This window comes from Coregonus clupeaformis, unplaced genomic scaffold, assembly GCF_020615455.1.
Source record: "Coregonus clupeaformis isolate EN_2021a unplaced genomic scaffold, ASM2061545v1 scaf0499, whole genome shotgun sequence".
Lineage (NCBI taxonomy): Eukaryota > Metazoa > Chordata > Actinopteri > Salmoniformes > Salmonidae > Coregonus > Coregonus clupeaformis.
In genome coordinates this window covers 218,497-225,000 of record NW_025533954.1, presented here as the reverse complement: position 1 = coordinate 225,000, position 6,504 = coordinate 218,497, and positions in this window count along the sequence as shown.

Here is a 6,504-nt window from a genome sequence, read left to right as displayed (position 1 = left end):
ACGTCCCAAATGGCACCCTATGGGCCCTGGTCAAAAGTAGTGCACAATATATAGTTGAAGTCGGAAGTTTACATACACTTAGGTTGGAGTCATTAAAACTAGTTTTCCAACCACTCCACACATTTCTTGTTAACAAACTATAGTTTTGGCTAGTCGATTAGGACATCTACTTTGTGCATGACACAAGTAATTTTTCCAACAATTGTTTACAGACAAATTATTTCACTTATAATTCACTGTATCACAATTCCAGTGGGTCAGAAGTTTACATACACTAAGTTGACTGTGCCTTTTAAACAGCTTGGAAAATTCCAGAAAATGATGTCATGGCTTTAGAAGCTTCTGATAGGCTAATTGACATAATTTGAGTCAATTGGAGGTGTACCTGTGGATGTATTTCAAGGCCTACCTTCAAACTCAGTGCCTCTTTGCTTGACATCATGGGAAAATCAAAATAAATCAGCCAAGACCTCAGAAAAAAAATTGTAGACCTCCACAAGTCTGGGTTCATCCTTGGGAGCAATTTCCAAACGCCTGAAGGTACCTCGTTCATCTGTACAAACAATAGTACGCAAGTATAAACACCATGGGACCACGCAGCCGTCATACCGCTCAGGAAGAAGACGCGTTCTGTCTCCTAGAGATTAACGTACTTTGGTGCGAAAAGTGCAAATCAATCCCAGAACAACAGCAAAGGACCTTGTGAAGATGCTGGAGGAAACAGGTACAAAAGTATCTATATCTACAGTAAAACAAGTCTTATATCAACATAACCTGAAAGGCCGCTCAGCAAGGAAGAAGCCACTGCTCCAAAACCGCCATAAAAAAGCCAGACTACGGTTTGCAACTCCACATGGGGACAAAGATTGTACTTTTTGGAGAAATGTCCTCTGGTCTGATGAAACAAAAATAGAACTGTTTGGCCATCATGTCCATCGTTATGTTTGGAGGAAAAAGGGGGAGCTTGCAAACTGAAGAACACCATCCCAACCGTGAAGCACGGAGGTGGTAGCATCATGCTGTGGGGCTGCTTTGCTGCACGAGGGACTGATGCACTTCACAAAATAGATGGCATCATGAGGAAGGAAAATTATGTGGATATATTGAAGCAACATCTCAGGCCATCACAAAGCCCTGACCTCAATTCTATAGAACATTTGTGGGCAGAACTGAAAAAGCGTGTGCCTGATTCAGGACGAGAGGAGGAGGAAGGGTGTAAAGAACATGTATTGATTATGTTGTATGAATGTTAGTGTCCGAAGTGGTGGAAGGGTTTTACAAAGATCCCACGCAGGGGAGAGAGAGAGAGAGAGAGAGAGAGAGAGAGAGAGAGAGAGAGAGAGAGAGAGAGAGAGAGAGAGAGAGAGAGAGAGAGAGAGAGAGAGAGAGAGAGAGAGAGAGAGAGAGAGAGAGAGAGAGAGAGAGAGAGAGAGAGAGAGAGAGAGAGAGAGAGAGAGAGAGAGAGAGAGAGAGAGAGAGAGAGAGAGAGAGAGAGAGAGAGACAGAGAGAGAGACAGAGACAGAGAGAGAGAGAGAGAGAGAGAGAGAGAGAGAGAGAGAGAGAGAGAGAGAGAGAGAGAGAGAGAGAGAGACAGAGAGAGAGAGAGAGAGAGAGAGAGAGAGAGAGAGAGAGAGAGAGAGAGAGAGAGAGAGAGAGAGAGAGAGAGAGAGACAGAGAGAGAGAGACAGAGAGAGAGAGAGAGAGACAGAGAGAGACAGAGAGAGAGAGAGAGACAGAGAGAGAGAGAGAGAGAGAGAGAGACAGAGAGAGAGAGAGAGAGAGAGAGAGAGAGAGAGAGAGAGAGAGAGAGAGAGAGAGAGAGAGAGAGAGAGAGAGAGAGACAGAGAGAGAGAGAGAGACAGAGAGAGAGAGAGAGAGAGAGAGAGAGAGAGAGAGAGAGAGAGAGAGAGAGAGAGAGAGAGAGAGAGAGAGAGAGAGAGAGAGAGAGAGAGAGAGAGAGAGGTAAGATGTGATCAGAAAGGCTTTCTATTGATTTCTCCAAACTTTATATTCAGATGGGGTTCCTAGGAGACCGTAAACACTGCAGGCCTGCTATAATGAAAGAGCTACTCCACACAGCAGATGTATACTCGGCAGGCCTCAGATAAAGGCATTAGGAGTTATTGGTTTCACTCCCAGATTCTTTATTCCAATTGAACCTACTCTTATCCATTTTTATGGGAGGTTTTCAACAATTCATTCCGCAGGGTGCAAAGGAAGAGAAGCAGTCAATTTGTGTGTATAATTATATGGCCTGATAAGAGCTGAAGGGAAAGGAATATACCACCTTTGAGAGAATGTTATTAGCCGTTGTCTGAGAGAGTTGGGAATGGGAAAGAAAATAAACAACGTTTACAAAATGTTGACTCCATTTCAAGGAAAACCGTTGAACTGTGAAAGGCATCGCATCAAAATATAATATATGTATATAAATATATAAATATAATATAAATATATATAATTTATATATATAAATATAATATATATATATATATAAAATATCACCCAGGAAGCAGAGAGAGAGAGAGAGAGAGAGAGAGAGAGAGAGAGAGAGGTGTGTGAGTTGTTGGTGTTTGCTATGCTGAGCAGATCCATGCCAAGAAAGAAAAGGCATCAGACTTCAATAAATCAACACATGGGTTCTGGGCTAGGTCAGAAAGAGACCGCTGTTTTCAGGATTAGCATTATTAAAGGACTATTTGGTAATAGATATGCTAATCGTATGTCGATCCCATAACTGAGTTTATCAATCCTCACACTCATGATGCATGGCTAGAATAGAGGAAATAAACAAACTGGGAATTTACCCAAAGGCACTTTGGAAGGCATTTGCATCAGGGGGACTGAGGGAGTGAGGGAAGTAGAGGGGAGCAAGAGAGAGAGAGAGAGAGAGAGAGAGAGAGAGAGAGAGAGAGAGAGAGAGAGAGAGAGAGAGAGAGAGAGAGAGAGAGAGAGAGAGAGAGAGAGAGAGAGAGAGAGAGAGAGAGAGAGAGAGAGAGAGAGAGAGAGGCTGAGAGGGAGAGCAAGAGAGAGAGAGAGATTGAAAGAGAGTCAAAGAGAGAGAGACTGAGAGAAAGAGAGAGGGAACTGATCCACGGTTGTTTGCTTGAACTTGACTTGAATAAATGTTTACCAGGTTAAATAAAGACGGGATCTCTCCAGCGTTATTTAATCGAAGGGAAAAGACGGGATCTCTCCAGCGTTATTTAATCGAAGGGAAAAGACGGGATCTCTCCAGCGTTATTTAATCGAAGAGAAAAGACGGGATCTCTCCAGCGTTATTTAATCGAAGGGAAAAGACGGGATCTCTCCAGCGTTATTTAATCGAAGAGAAAAGACGGGATCTCTCCAGCGTTATTTAATCGAAGAGAAAAGACAGGATCTCTCCAACGTTATTTAATCGAAGAGAAAAGACGCGATCTCTCCAGCGTTATTTAATCGAAGAGAAAAGAAAGGGTGTCTGTCTCTCTATCCATTGATCAGCCAATGACAGAGTTATTACACCCCCAACACACACACACACACACACACACACACACACACACACACACACACACACACACACAGACACAGACACAGACACAGACACAGACACAGACACAGACACTCACACACACACACACAGACACAGACACAGACACACACACACACACACACACACACACACACACACACACACACACACAGACACACACAGGCACACACACACACAGACACACACACATTGAATTATTTCTTCTTCAAAACAGCAACAACGCTACAGAAGTCTCTCTTGAATACACAGTTGTGGATCCCTCCTCCCACAGTAGTGACCTGTCAATCCCCCAGCCATGCTAATTTGACATTTTACAAGTCGCTACTCACTAGGCTCACATTTCTGATTTGTAACACAACACAACACAATATCGGAATTTGACAATCTTTCCACTAAACGAACGGAGCAGCTTCTGTTTAAGTCGAGGCAGACATTTTATGAACACGGAGAGAAAGCTGCCAATCGAAGAGAAAAGACGGGATCTCTCCAGCGTTATTTAATCGAAGAGAAAAGACGGGATCTCTCCAGCGTTATTTAATCGAAGAGAAAAGACGGGATCTCTCCAGCGTTATTTAATCGAAGAGAAAAGACGGGATCTCTCCGGCGTTATTTAATCGAAGAGAAAAGACGGGATCTCTCCAGCGTTTTTAATCTAATAATCGAGTTATTGTGTTTCTATGTTGGCCAGAGTGGTTCTCAATCAGAGGCAACGAGTGTCAGCTGTTGCTGGTTGTCTCTGATTGGGAACCATATTTAGTCAGGCTGTTCCCCCCAGTGTTTGTGGGATCTTGTTCCTGTGTAGGTTTGTGTTTTGCACCTTTGGACGTCACGTATCGTTTTTGTTATTTTGTTCGTGTATCTATAATAAAGCATGTTCGCAAATAACGCTGCGCATTGGTCCTCTGTTCCCGACGATCGTGACACTCAACTCGTTCTAGATGTGGACAACAGATATGGAGCTATCTCAACTAATTCTAGATGTGGACAACAGATATGGAGCTATCTCAACTCGTTCTAGATGTGGACAACAGATATGGAGCTATCTCAACTAATTCTAGATGTGGACAACAGATATGGAGCTATCTCAACTCGTTCTAGATGTGGACAACAGATATGGGGCGATCTCAACTCATTCTAGATGTGGACAACAGATATGGAACTATCTCAACTCGTTCTAGATGTGGACAACAGATATGGAGCTATCTCAACTCATTCTAGATGTGGACAACAGATATGGAGCTATCTCAACTCGTTCTAGATGTGGACAACAGATATGGAGCTATCTCAACTCGTTCTAGATGTGGACAACAGATATGGGGCGATCTCAACTCATTCTAGATGTGGACAACAGATATGGAGCTATCTCAACTCGTTCTAGATGTGGACAACAGATATGGAGCTATCTCAACTCGTTCTAGATGTGGACAACAGATATGGAGCTATCTCAACTCGTTCTAGATGTGGACAACAGATATGGGGCTATCTCAACTCGTTCTAGATGTGGACAACAGATATGGAGCTATCTCAACTCGTTCTAGATGTGGACAACAGATATGGAGCTATCTCAACTCGTTCTAGATGTGGACAACAGATATGGAGCCATCTCAACTCGTTCTAGATGTGGACAACAGATATGGAGCCATCTCAACTCGTTCTAGATGTGGATAACAGATATGGAGCTATCTCAACTCGTTCTAGATGTGGACAACAGATATGGAGCTATCTCAACTCGTTCTAGATGTGGACAACAGATATGGAGCCATCTCAACTCGTTCTAGATGTGGACAACAGATATGGAGCCATCTCAACTCGTTCTAGATGTGGACAACAAATATGGAGCCATCTCAACTCGTTCTAGATGTGGACAACAGATATGGAGCTATCTCAACTCATTCTAGATGTGGACAACAGATATGGAGCTATCTCAACTCATTCTAGATGTGGACAACAGATATGCCTCTTCTCCGACTCCTGAACTCTACAAAGAGAGACTGCTACACCAATCGGAATTCGACAATCTTTCCACTAAACGAACAGAGCAGCTTCTGTTTAAGTCGAGGCAGACATTTTATGAACACGGAGAGAAAGCTGCCAAGTTGTTATCTCACCAGCTCCGACAATCCACTGCTAGCAGCACCATACCTGAAATCTGTTGCTGCAGCTGATTGAACTTCTACCGAAATCAACAATCAATTTTAAGCAATTCTACTCTGCTCTTTACTCATCAGAGGCTCTTCCTGACACATCTCGTATGCCTGCATTTCTAGACAATCTGGACGTCCCCTGTCTCAATTCAGATGAACAAACTAACATGGATGCCTCAGTAAGTGATGATGAAGCTGCTCGGGCAGAGCGGTAAAATCCCCTGGGCCTGATGGCTTCCCTGTTTAATTGTGTAAAGCATTCTCCTCTAAACTATCCCCTATCCTCAGCTCAATGTACAATGAAATCCTTTCTAGTCAGAAACTGCCCCAGACACTTACCCAGGCGACTATTTAGGTTTTGCTTAAAAAGGACAAGAATCCCCTAGACTGTGGCTGATAACATCCAATAAAGGACAAGAATCCCCTAGACTGTGGCTGATAACGTCCTATAAAGGACAAGAATCCCCTAGACTGTGGCTGATAACGTCCTATAAAGGACAAGAATCCCCTAGACTGTGGCTGATAACATCCTATAAAGGACAAGAATCCCCTAGACTGTGGCTGATAACATCCTATAAAGGACAAGAATCCCCTAGACTGTGGCTGATAACGTCCTATAAAGGACAAGAATCCCCTAGACTGTGGCTGATAACATCCTATAAAGGACAAGAATCCCCTAGACTGTGGCTGATAACATCCTATAAAGGACAAGAATCCCCTAGACTGTGGCTGATAACGTCCTATAAAGGACAAGAATCCCCTAGACTGTGGCTGATAACATCCTATAAAGGACAAGAATCCCCTAGACTGTGGCTGATAACATC